Source organism: Heterocephalus glaber, unplaced genomic scaffold (genome assembly GCF_053883595.1).
Source record: "Heterocephalus glaber isolate CG9 unplaced genomic scaffold, H.glaber_assembly_v1.0 deba00001497, whole genome shotgun sequence".
Lineage (NCBI taxonomy): Eukaryota > Metazoa > Chordata > Mammalia > Rodentia > Bathyergidae > Heterocephalus > Heterocephalus glaber.
In genome coordinates this window covers 50,027,793-50,042,064 of record NW_028258320.1, presented here as the reverse complement: position 1 = coordinate 50,042,064, position 14,272 = coordinate 50,027,793, and the positions used below count along the sequence as shown (strand labels likewise).

The following is a 14,272-nucleotide window of genomic DNA, read 5'->3' as shown; positions in this document are numbered from 1 at the left end:
TTCTTTTCTTGTCTAATTGCTCTGGCTAGTGTTTCCAGAACTATATTAAACAAGAATGGTGACAGTGGACATCCTTGTGTTGTTCCTGATTTTAGAATGAAAGCTTTCAGTTTTTGTCCATTTAGTATGATGTTGGATGATAGTTTGTTATAGACGGCTTTTATCAGATTGAGATAAAAACCATCTATACCAATTTTCTATAGGGTTTTTATCATGAATTGGTGTTGGACCTTGTCAAACGCTTTTTCTGCATTTATTGAGAAGATCATATGGTTTTTGTCCTTGGCTCTGTTAACATAGTGTATTACATTTATTGATTTGCATATGTTGAATTATTCCTGCATTCCTGGGATGAATCCAACTTGGTCATAGTGTATAACCTTCTAGATGATTTGCTGCATTCTGTTGTCAGCATCTTATTAAGGATTTTTGCATCTATGTTCATTAGGGACATAGGCCTGTAATTCTCTTTTTTGGTTGGATCCTTCTCTGGTTTTGGTATCAGGGTAATGCTTGCTTCCAGGAATGAATTTGGGAGTATTGCTTCCCTTTCAATTTCATTAGAGTTTGAGAAGTAGTGGAATTAGGTCTTCTCTAAATTTCTTGTAGAATTCAGCAGTGAATCCATTAGGGCCTGGGCTTTTCTTTGTTGCTAGGTTTTTAATTACCTCTTCAATTTCATTGGCTGATACTAGTTTATTTTGAATTTTTGTATCTTCTCTTTTTTTGGTATTGGGGCTCAAACTCGGGTCCTTATACTTTCAAGGCAGGCAGTGGAACCACTGAGCTAAATCCCCAGCACCTATATCTTTTTTATTCACTTTTTGTATCATATGTATCTAGGAATTTGTCTATTCCTTCTGTATTTTCCATCTTATTAGAATACACGTTCTTGAAGTAGGTATTGATCTGCATTTCTTCAGAGTCTCTTGTAATTTCACCCTTTTCATTCCTAATTGCATGGATTTGAATCTTTTCTTTCCTTTTTTTGATAAGTTTGGCTAAAGGTTTGTCAATTTTATTTAATCTTTCAAAGAACTAACTCTTCAATTCATTGATTGTTTATATTGTTTTTAGTCTCCATTGCATTAATTTCTGCTCTGATCTTTATAATTTCCTTCCTCATACAAGCTTTGGGCTTGACTTGCTCTTCTTTTTCTAGAATCTTGAGGTTCAACATTAGGTTGTTTACGTGAGCCTCATCTATTTTCCTGATATGGGTATTCACCACTATAAATTTCTGTCGTAGTGCTGCTTTCATTGTGTCCTATAAGTTCCAACATGTTATATTGTCATTATCATTTAATTGTAGAAGCTATCTAATTTCTTCTTTAAGTTTCTCTGTGACTCATTGGTTGTTCAGAAGTGTGTTATTTAATTTCTATGTGTTTATGAAGTTCTTGTGGTTTCTTTTGCCATTGATTTCCAATTTCATTGCTCCATTGTCTGATAATATGAGTGGGTTAATTCCCATTCGTTTGCATTTACTTAAGCATGTTCTATGGGCTTGTATGTGGTCTATTATGGAGAACATCTCATGTGCAGCTGAGAAGAATGTGTATTCTGATGTGGGGTGGAACACTCTGTAGACATCTACTAGGTCTGTTTGTTCAAAAGTTTGGCTCAGTTCTAATATCTCATTGTTGATTTTTTGTCTAGTTGATCTGTCTATTAGTGACAGTGGGATATTGAGGTCCCTCATTACAGTTGCATTAGTTCTTATATGATTTTTCATGTCCGTTAATATTTGTTTTATATATCTGGGTGCACTGCTATTTGGTACATATATATTTATGATTGTTATTTCTTCCACTTGGATTGTTTCCTTTACAAGGATATAGTGACTTTGTCTCTCTTAATCAGTCTTGGCTTGAAATCCACTTTATCTGCAAATAAAATAGCTACCCTTGCTTTTTTCCAGTTTCCTGTCACATGGAGTATCATTTTCCATCCTCTGACTTTCAGTCTATGAATTTATTTTTTAATTAAATGTGTTTCTTGTATGCAGCATATTGTCAGATCTTGCCTCTTGTTCCTTTCTGCCAGTCTGTTTCTTTTGATTGGTAAATTGAGACAATTAACATTGATGGTTATAACTGATATGTATTATCTTTTCTCTGTCATATTATTTTCCTTTTGTTGGTTTCCTTCTTTCTTTTTAATTTCTTCTCTTGCCTGGTGGATTCATTCTGTTAGGGTTCATGGAGTTATAATCCTTGTTTTCTCTTTCGAGAATATTCTTCAGAACACTTTGGAGTGCTGGTGTGGTGGTCATGAATTTCTTCAGGGGTTCTTTGTCATGGAAGTATCTTATTTCTCCATCAATTTTGAAAGATAATTATGTAGGATATATCAATCTGGATTGGAGGTTGTTTTCCTTTAGAACTTGAAATATTTCAAGTTCTCCTTGACATGAGAGTTTGTATTGAGAAGTCTGCTGTGATTCTGATAGGCTTTCCTTTATAGGTGATTTGTTTATTTTCTCTAACAGCTTTTTTTTTTCTGTCCTTCTGTTGAATTTCTGGAATCTTGACTATTATATTCCTTGGGGAAGATTTATTTTGGTCATGGCTAATTGGAGTCCTGTATGCCTTACTTATCTGTATATGAAATTCTTTTCCCCTGTTTGGTAATTATTCTACCATTATTTCTGAGAACAAGTTTTTTATGTCATTTGCACTCTCTCCTGCTTTTTCATTGACTCTGATCAATCTTATGTTATTTTTCTTTGCATCATTTAGCAGCTGCTAGATTGATTTCTCATGGTCCCTTGCTATTTTTAATAAATTTCTATTTTTATGATGACCAACCACAATCCTGGCTCCTATATCTGATATTTTGTCCTCCTACTGGCTCATTCTGCTGTGTATTCTTTCAATGGAGTTTTTAATCTCCTGGATATCTTTTTGAATCTCTGTCATGGTTTGCATTTCTTTCATATGCTGGACATTTGTGGTTTCCATTTCTTTCCTATGTTGGGCGTTCATGGTTTCCATCATGTTCCTGAGCTCCTCTATTTTTTTTTTTTATCTGTATCTGCTCTAGAGTCACTGAATATGTCTTTCATTCTGGTCACCATCTCTGTAGTTATCTAGGAAATTATTTCTGCTTTGATTTTTTCTAGAGCCTCGGTCATCTGCTTTTTTACTTCTGCTGTTACCACTTCAGAGAGTCCAGGTGGGTGGGTTTTGGATTACTCCACCTCATTGTCCCTGGGATTTGCCTTTGGTGAGCTGAAAGTCTTGGAGGGGGGTGCACCTTGTTTAAGTGTCTTCTCATTTTCTGTTTTTTAAAAATTTGATTACCGTCATTGCTTATTGGCGAGTAGCTTTATTGCCAGTATTCAGAATCCTTAGGAAATGACTACTTCTTAGAAGTATCTACCAAGTGTAGCTGGCTTTTGTTTTTTGATTATGTTGCAAGGTTCTACCTCTTTAATTTATTGGGGATCAGAGTTTCTGCCTACTTAGCCAAGCCGCCAGTTCTTTGGCACTGGCCTATAGGGTTTTTTTTTTTTAAAGACCCTTAGGCAATCTCATTCCTGATGTACCAGGAGAAACAACTAATTAGAACAGTTATATCACCTTGACTAAAGTAGTACAATCAACAAAAACAATAGCATCAAATACAGCTTAGAAAATGAGAAACTATGGTAACTATTAATTTGCTACCTTTAACTATATGAACTAAATTTTGGTTATATAACAAAATTTATAATGAATCTGAAAATTGTATATAATAAATAAGCCCTCAATATGGCAATTTTACCCTTAAGGGAGAAGATTTAAAAAGGGTTGGGGGTAAAAATTAGAAATAGAAGAAGAGAAAGAGATCAGAAGCAAGGCTGGAAGACAAACATTAGGAAGATGGAGAAGACAGGTGGGAAATAAAAAAGAAAAAAATAAAAACCAGAACAACAACAACAGAAATTAGAAACTATGATCAAACAATCAAGAAAAAACAAAACAAAACAAGAACCAGAAAGGAGGGCAAAAAGAAAGAAAAAAGAAAAGGAAAAAGAAAAAAACCCATCCAATTCAAGTTGTGTCTCTCTGTCACTGGTAGGCAATGTGGGCTTCCAGAGTCCAGAGCCAAACTGATTAATCCCAGCAAGCCAGCCACAGCTTCACAGTACAGTTGGGGATACTCCCAGCCAGCCTGCCCCTTTAGTTCCTCTGAATTTCAAGCTGGTTTCTGGCTATAAGGCGGGAACCAGATTCCTTGAGCCTACAACAGTCTATGTGTCTCCTACCAGCTTGAACTCTGCTCTGGGAGCAACTAGATGGGGTCAGCCCACAGCTGCTCTGAGTTCTGAGCTCAGTGAGCTCCTCTCTAAGATGGCAACTGGCCAGTTGCCCTCTCCTGGGTGAGGTCTGAACCCAGACAACTCACCAGCCACTGCATTCTGCTGAGTCCACTGCTCCGTTCCACTGGTGTGTTTCTCCATGGAGGCCTCTGGGTTTGCCAGCAGTGACTATTGTCTGCAGGTTTGGCCTGCCATTCTCTCACCAGAAGTCTGGGCTCTGGGAGAGAGTGCTGCTTGCTGACTCCTTCCTCTTTGTTGAAGCCTCTCTCTTCACTTTCCCCGTATACTTCAATTTTCACATCATATTTTTCCAGGGTCCTGGGGACTCAGTTCCTTCCTTCTCATCCTCGCACCACTATATTCCAGTGTCAGGACACCAAATCTTGGAGAGGCTCTTTCTCTGCTGCTTACTACTCCACCATTTTCCCCCAATTTCTCAGCTTTTTTTTTTTTTCACAGCTTAAGCCTTTGATATTTCTAAAAAGTTATGCCATATCCAGGAGCACCTAGATTTCTCTCATTATTTTCCAAGAGTTTTTAAATGTAAAGTTTAATAGTAACAAATACTCCACTCTGGTGAGATGGTCTATGCATGTGTAGGGGTAAGGGTTATAAGGGTTATATGACAATTCTCTGTATTTTCTGCTCAATTTTGTTATAAAAATAAATGCTGTAAAAAGTAGTCTTTTTAGAAAAATATCCTTCTTTTGCCTTTCCTTGCATTATTTTTCCCATAGCATTTATAATACTAAGGTACAACAAATATATATATATATGTATATATATATATGTATATATTACTGATTTGTTTTGCTTTTGTCTGACCACCCTACTCTTTGAAAGGACAGGGCTTTTTTTTCCCCTCTTTTTCATTGCAACGGTCCCAGAGTCTAGTCTAAAATGTATTTTTTCACCAAGCATGGACTTGTTAAATATTTATCAAATGTAAATGTTTTAAATGTAAAGTTTGCATTTTGCAATTAAGTCTGTGATCCATTTTGAGTTAATGTTTGTGAAGGTTATATGAAGTTAGTGTGTAGACTTTAGGGGCTGGGGCATGAAGATGTCCAGTTGTTCTACCATCATTTATTTAAAAAACCCTTTTCTCCATTGTATTGCCTCTGCTCCTTTGTCAAAGATCTATTGACTATACTTATGTGGGTCTATTTGGGGGCTCTGTTGTGTTTATCTCTCTATTCTCTTGCCAATACCACACTTTTTTTTTCTACAAATGTCTGCATTGGGAAAACAAAGCTGCCCATCTGTGGCATTCTTGGCAATGATACTCAAAGGCTGATCTTGGCCCCCAGGCCTGACTAAGGAGAAAAGGCCCCCTTCTCCCATGAGAGAAGAGGCTGCAAACTCTCTTGTACCTTCATAGGAAGTTAAAATAAGGTAGTATTAGCCCTCTAGTTTTTTTCTCCTTCAGTATTACATTCATTATTCTAGATCTTTTGTTTGTCCATACAAACTCTTAAAATAGACTTCTCAATATTGATAAAATACCTCCCTAGGGTTCTTATTAGGATTATTTTGAATTTATAGAGCAACTTGAGTAGAACTGACTGTTGACAATATTGAGTTTTCCTACCTATGAACATGAAGTATTTCTCAATTTATTTAGCTTTTCTTTGATTTCTTTTATCAGAGTTTTCCTTGTCTAGGTCTGTACATATTTTATTTTTATTCCTCCATATATCACTTTGGGGGCACCAATGTAAGTGATATTGCTTTTAATTTCAAGTCCACTGTTCATTGCTGGTATATAGGAAAGTGATTGACCTTTGCATATTAACTTTATATCTTCCAATCTTGCCATAATTATTACTTCCAGGAGTTTTTGTTGTTGATGATGATTTTCTTCTGATTTTCTATATAGACAATCATGTCATTGATAAGCTGTTGGTAAACAGTAACAACTTAGTAAAGAACAGAGCAAGTCTGAATTTGAGGGTTCCAGGTGGGACCTTCTGGAGTAACTTCAAAGGAGAGTTCAACTACAGTTTATTGAGCTGGGTCTTTTATGAATAGGATAGGGGGTTAGTGGGACAGACTTAGGTGGGGTAACACAAAACAAGGAGCTTGAGTTTGGGGGAAGGAGAATGGCTGAGTGTGTGGCCACAGCAACAGATGCTGTGACTTACCAGGTGGGGCAGATGTGTGTCGCATCTTAGCAGAGTGGGCATTGTTCCTGGTCTTAAGTACGGGGCTATTGCATGTAGTAAGGGGCTGTAATTGTTCTCAGAGCTCAGCTGGGGGGGGCTTATTCACACCCTATCCTTTTAGATAGAACAGGGAGGGAAGAGGAGGCTGAAATTGGTTTTTCCCCTCCCCGATGTGGAAGGATAAAGGGAATGGAGGTTGAGTACAGTAAAATCTTGGATTGCAAGCAACTTTTGTTCTGCAAGTGTTCCACAAGACAAGCAAACATTTCTAATTAAATTTTAACATGATAAATGAACGATGTCTTGCAGTACTAGTACTACATGACACTAAATGTCACATGATCATAACTGAGCCAGGGATTCTTCTTTCTCTCACTGTGGGATTATGTGCAATGTCACATTCCCAAAAAATCCTCACAATGAGCCAAAAGCAAGTGTCATTGGTTTTTTGCTAAAGTTGCATGGAAAGAAAAAAATTCCTCTGAGCCAATAGAGAGCAGTGATTCTTTTAGTAAAAGTCATCCTACATAATAACCTTCCTCTCTCTTGTCTCCCTCATACCAGCTACAAAAGTTTTCAAAGGTAAATGCAGGTTAATTTATTTTTCTTCGTATTTTATATTTTCTGTATTTTGTATTATATTACAGTATTGTAATCATTTTTATATGAATATTTTTGGGTTGTGGAAATTTGAGTTTCCACTATTCCTTATTGCTTTGATATACAACTGCTTTGGATTACAAGCATGTTTCTGGAATGAATTATGCTCACAAACCAAGGTCTTACTGTATTTTCCTTCCCCTAGTTGGTTGGGCTCTCATAAAACATCAGTAGATTAGGCTCTGGTAAAATAGTTTTCTTGAGGGCAGATGTTGTTAAGAAGACCAGAATGCTTTGGTGTGTGTATTTCAAAATGATTACCTTCCCCTTCCTCCTGCCAGAAAAACAAGGGGATTTTTCTTCAGTATTCACTGTGAGAACCTGGAAGAGCTCCTGGTAGTAAAACAGAAGTATCCAATACCTTTTCCCCAATATGACCAAGCCTTTCCTGGAGTTTTTAACTCTTTGACTTATCCACACTGAACATCTATCAATCTGGCAATTACAAGTCATTCCTGCCCTGGTACTGATTTCCCTATGGAGGTTTCTGCTTTCATTAATTATGATTCTCTGTATTTGCCTGTCTTTCTATTTGAGGGGTGGGCAGAAATTTGCCTTGGAATGCCACTTCTCTGATGGGTTTAAGAAAACTGTTGATTTTTCAGTTTGTTATTTTAAAAACTGTTATTAGGAATAACAGTGTCCAAAGTCCTTACATGCCAGGCCATAAACCAGAAGTCAAGAGGCTTACATTTTAAATAGGGAATCCAAGGAAATCTTCATCAAAATGGTAATACTTGAGAGTAGACTTCAAGAAGATGACAAGGAAAGCCATAAGGTTAATGCAAAAGAAAAATGTTTATCATGAAGAGGGAACAAGATCCAAAATTCTGTGGTAGAAGTTTCTTGGTATACTCAAGGAATAACAAGGAGATCAGTTCAGATAAAATAAGAGAGTTCTGAGAAGGGGAAGAAGTTGGGCTAACGTTAAAGTACAAAAGATCCAATCTCATAGTACTTTCTGGATATTATGTGAACTATAGCTTCTATTCCAAGAGAGACAGAAAATCACTGGAGAGTTTTCAGTTGGAGCGACATGACAGAATTTATGTTTTTGCTACATGACTCTGGAGATTTAGTGAAGGGTAGATCATAAAGGCCTCCTGTACAATAATCTAGGAGAAATAATGGTGACATGGAAAGTATAAGAACTAAGGCAGGGAAAAGTGGTTAGATTCTAGATGTACTGTTTTAGAAGGTAGAGTTAAGAGGATTTGTTGATGGTTCGATATGAGATATAAGATAAAAAGAATCAAGAATGGTTCCTAAGTCTTTGGCTGAGCATATGCCACTATAAAGAAGATGGGAAAGACTATCAGAGGAGGCAGGTTTTCTATTTGTTGAATGTGAGAGAGACAGGCAAAAGAGGATATAAAGATCTCAGTTTTAGATATTTCAAAATCTACTGAATGGACATGTGAATAGGCAGTTGGATACATGGGGCTACAATACGGAGGATGAGTCCAAACTACATGTGTAAATTTTGGAGTCAGGATGTATTTAAAGCCATGAGACTGGGTAGGATCATGCAGGGAATGGGTAGACTAAGCCATAACCCCAGGGGCACCCCAGTACTAACAGGTCCATGAGATAAGGAGGAAGTCCCCAAGAGAAATGAAGGTGAGCAGCCAGCAAGATAGGAGTGGTCTCAGGAGAGTGCAGGTGTCCTGGAATCCAAAAGAAGGATATAGTTCCAGGAGTATTTTGAGTCAAATGCCAGTGATTAGTAAAGTAAAATGAGATTTAGCAAAGTGGAGAGTTTTCAGGCATTCACATAAAAACAGTTTTCAGCAGAGAAATGTGACCAAAAGCTGGGCTGGTGCAGTTTCAAGAGAGTGGAGGAGAAAAATTGCGGATAGCAGATAGAGACAATTTTTGACAGAGTTTTGCTGTGAAGAAGTGTGCCATGACAACATAGCTTGGAAGGAATAGAACCCAGTGTAAAAGTTTGGGAATTGTGCACTCCATCCTTTTTTTCAGGAGAATCAAGAGTCAAGATAACAGAAAACTATATACCTGGGCACAGATGCAGGTAAATGAGTAGATGCTGTGGTAGAAGCATATGGAAATTCTATTCTAGTTATTTCTGTTTGAAGATTTATAATATACAAATAGATTTTAAATGTAATTTTACAAATAATCTATTTAAAACTTGAGCATGTTCCTGTATCATTACATGCCCTCCTATAACCAATTTCAAATAGCTACTTTGAATGCAAATACATGGAAGTGAAATAAGTTTGAAAACTAGGTCCTAATGTTGGCTATTTTAGTACTCCACTTTTCTTCTTGGAGTAATGCTACCATAAATATATGGTTTGTACCTGCATAGTGAGCTCTCTCCTAAGCCCTTATCCTGGCTGCTTCCTGTTTATCTGTTTTTAACTTAAATGTTACCTCTTCCCAGATGCCTTTTCTGGCCTATTTTATTATTTCTATCATCCAATACACTGCATTCTTTATCACTTTCATAAAATTATGCTTCATTTGGATTGCAAATATAGTTTGTTTGGGTGCTTCTTTCCTGTTACTTATGTTAGACTTTTAAGTCCTATAAGGGTTCCTTGGGTGCACACGTGTCTGTCATAATATAGATGATTAATAAATATTTGCTGAATGGCTGCATGTATAAATAAAGGAAAAACAATGGATCCATGACTACACAGGTTAAACTCCTAAAATGGAACTGATGGAGCAAAGGTTAAGCTACGTGTAAAATTATTACTTAATTTCTACCCAGGCCTCCCACAGAGAGATTTCACAATATCACTTGGGCAAGTGCTTACATCTCTTTACATCTGGCCAAAGAGTACAGCCCTGTTTATACCCGGTACCTTGGACCCTGGCACACTGTGATCTTACATGGATTTGATGTGGTAAAGGAAACTCTGATCAATCAGGGTGCTGAATTCCATGGGAGAGGATATTTTCCAATTATTGATGAAGCCCAGAAAGGATATGGTATGTTTCAAATCAAAATACAGTTTAATTTTTTGGGCACCTGAGTATTTAGAAAAAATATCTAATTAACTAATTTAATGAGTATCTGTTCTATACTAAGCAACTAACCAGAGGCTGTAGTACTGCAATTCTGATGATAACTACCCAGAGTTAGCACAGGCTCCATAGGATACAGCTACAGATGCAATAAAATGCCCTCACTTCAGATGCCAGCCACAAGTTTAGGGGTCCACAGGTCACTCATACTTCTTTGAATCTTCCTCAGATTCAGTAATTTGAAGAATGAATCACAGAACTCTGGAAGATGCTCTACTTACAATTACTGCTTCATTATATAAGGAACACAAATGAAGAGGAACATAGAGCAAGGACTGGGAGGATTACAAATATAGAGCTTAAGGGCCAGGGATGCTTGCAAGCACAAGGTCTGAGTTTGATCCCCAGTACTAGAAAAAAAAAAATGTGTGGGGGGGCGGGGAGAGAGAGAGAGAGAGAAAGAGAGAGAGAGAGAGAGTGCACACACTTCTGAATCAGGTCCCTAAGACTAAGATGCATTATCCTCTTTGCATATTGATATGTTCACAGGCCAGAAAGCTCACCTGAGCTCACCTCTGATGTCCAGAGTTTTTTCCCTGGGTTTCATTACAAAGGCACAATTGGCTGAATCACTGACCAGCCCTTTCTGCTCCCTGGAGGTTAGGAGTTCAGGCTGATATCATTAACTCAACCCTCTAAACCTAGTTGGTTGTGTTTCTTGATGGCTAGCCCTCATCTTGAAATTATCAAGAGGTTTACCATGAGTCATCTCCTTAGTATAAACTCAGCATTTTCCAGGGAATCCCCCATGAATAACAAAGGCACTTCTAATACTTGGGAAATCCTAAGGGTTTAGAAACACCCACAAACAAGGAACAAAGGTCAGAAAAAAATTTTATTATGGAACAGAGGCTCTGTAGTTCCATTAAGATAAACATCAAAATCAGATTCCAAGTCCCCTGTAGGTTAATTCTGTGAACATAACTGAGATAAAAACAATCTGAGAACCTTTTGTAGAAAGAGTTGTTACCAAATGCCAAAATGATTGTAAAATAAAATGTTTTAGGGTTAAGGAGTTGGAGAAGCCATGGTTGGGGTGTAATTTCACATGGTGCAAAGAGTGAAGTAGTACAGTGGTAGCAAGAGCAAACAAATCACTAGATGTGAAAAATCACTAGATATGACAGCCTGTTTGGTGGGAGAAAGAGGAGGGAGGTAACCTATAGAGCTATGGTGGTACTAGATATGTTCTAGTAATTCACAAATCATTGTTTTTACATTTCAAAACAAATATATATTACATGTATTCATATATATCTCACAACTAAAAATTTAGGACAGCTGAAAGTTTCCTTCTAACCATATAAAATTACAAGTCCCACAGAAATAGAAACATGCTCTTTTCAAAGCATATTTATGAATCATTAATTAAATATAATGCAGTGTGCTAAGTTGTATAAGTGGAACAATCTTTGACCTCTCTCTTAAGATTAAGGTATATTTTTTCAACTAAGGAAGCAGCCAAACCTTCCTTCCACTGTCCTCCTTTTTTCCAAAAAAGTTAATTACATTGGCTGTATATGCCCTTTTCAATTAATTTTTAACATAGATGGTGGCTGCTGGGCTGATTTAAACTGAAGAAGAGGAAATTATTAGTTTCAAAAATGTATTTTTTAATAAAGTGGAGTATTACTCAGCCATAAAGAATGAGAAATTAGAGACATTTATAGCTAAATGGATGCACATTGAGGCCATACTCTTAAGTGAAATGAATAGGACAGACATGTGTAAATACTGAATGCTTTCTCTGGTGTGAGAAACTGGAAGTGTAAATAAGGATCAAAATGTATAATAGATAATGTGAAATAGGAAGAAAAGGTCCAAAGGGGAAGGAGAAATGGGAGGGGTTGGAGAAAGGAAAGAAGGGAATGTAATTAATATGAGAAAAGGAAAAAATAGAAACAAAGTCTTTGTAAATAGGGAGGGGTGGAGGGGTTGAAGGGAGGGTAGAGGAATGGGGGAAAAAATAAGAACCAAGAGAGATTATGTAAAGGTACAAATTCCCAATGATGAATGTCATTGTATTGTATACCTAAAATGTACCAATAAAATTAATTTTTAAAAAATATGTTTTTACAACTCTGGAAAAATTGGGTTCCAAGTTTCCTGTAAAATCCCTGTCATTCCTCCTTACTTACACATAAAGGGAACAGATAATTCAAGCTCTTCCTTCCCCTAACTTTTCCATTCTGGAAAATAACAAAGAGCACTGTTCATCTATATTTTAGTTTTTGTTCTTTATCTGTTCCCAGCTACTCCCAAAACAAAATACCAAAATTAGGGTGGTTTAGAACAAAAGAACTTCATTGTCTCACAGTACAGGATTGGTTCTTTCTGCAAACTGTGAAGGAGAATCTGTTTTGTCCTTCTCTCCTAGCTTCTGGTGCTTTTCTGGCAATCTTTGATGCTCCTTGGCTTGTAGGTGCATTACCTGTGACATTCTCCCTACATGTGTGTATGTCTCTTGTGTCTAAATTTCTCTCTTTTATGAGAATAGTCATAATCCATAGGAGTGGCCCACCCTATGATCTCATTTCAACTTGATAACTTTTGTAAAAACCTTATTTCCATGTAAAGTCACATTCACAGAAACTGGGTTGGGAACCAATGTATTTGGGGGGTACAATTCAATGAATAACATCTTGCTAAATGAAATATTTGCTAAAATACCAAGTGACTTTTTGACATATTTGAAAATTGTAATATACTACTGTACATTCCTAAAATATCTAACTAATCAAATTTTTGAAATAGTCACTGCTATCTACTCAATATTTTCATTAGTTCCCTAATCTTTAAACATGTATCACATTAATAGTGATCCTTATTTTATTTATTTGATCCATGTACCAGTATTATGATAGGTACCATTGTTCACCCACTAAAATGCAAAGTTTCAAATAACTTACTGAATTCTTAGAGTATAGATAAATGGCTTCTCATTTCTTACCTGGGAGGGTGTATGTAATCTAGTAAGAACTATTGACATATAATTGTACACTTATTGTTGAATCTAGTAGGAACAACCTATGCAATTATACAACCCATTCCCACACTTACACATACAGATTAGATGTGAGAGGGCATGACTTCCTTGAAGGAAAATCTTCAGGCCTACAGGGTTGTGGATGTGGTAGAGAGAAATAAATATATTAAAATATATATTCACATAAATATATAATGCATGTTATAGCATACATTATAGTTCATAATACATAAATATGTTTACGTTATATTACAAAACAAAATTGTTTAGTTATATGATATAGATATTACATAAATTATATTCATGTATATTCACAAGTATATTTTCTGAACACAGTAAAAAAACATTACAGAGCCTTCTAGTTATCTTTTTTCCTTTTTGGATATCTCTTTATATTTTGTCACACATAAAGTATATAACATACATTGTGAAATGATTACTATAATCAAAATAATTGACATATCCATCACCTCACATACTTATGGCAATTCTTAATTTGCTCCATTTAGAAACATTTTATAATAGCACAAGTCAAAAAATACTCTTAAACAATATGAAGGGCCAGTGATTTAGCTCAGTGGTTTTGCTGCCTGCTGCACAAGCGCAAAGACCCGAGTTCGATCCCCTGTACCAAAAAAAAAAAAGAAAAGAAAAATGTCCTCAGTATCTCACTCCCAGAGACAGATAAAACAGTTAACATTATTCTTCTACATGATTTGATATCTCTATATATTGATGGATTTTTTAAAAATAAAAAATTGGCAATGCTATATATGCTATTTTATAACCTATTTCATTTAGTGGATACCTTTTCACCTCAATAAACTCATATCAACATCATGATCTTTTGATGATATAATTCATCACTTTTTTCCGCATTTCCCTATTTTCCTCTCTTACAGCTCCCTCCCTCTCCCCCTTATTCTCCTCTTGTCCAGGAATAATCTCCCTTTTACTTTCATTTTTTCATTTCTTCAGATTACACAAATTAGGGAAAACATGAAATATTTGCCTTTCTGAGTCTGGCTTATTTTGTTTAAAATGACCACCTCCAGTTCCATCCATTTCCTGCTGATATACCAAGTTTCCCTGGAAATA

The 14,272-nt window shown here is 36.2% G+C and overlaps 1 non-coding gene across 1 annotated transcript; it reads right to left on the bottom strand.

Moving 5' to 3' along the window:
* Positions 1-5,535: 5,535 nt before the first annotated feature.
* On the bottom strand, positions 5,536-5,663 carry LOC147825687 (small Cajal body-specific RNA 20). The gene has a single exon (XR_015440603.1).
* Positions 5,664-14,272: the final 8,609 nt, after the last annotated feature.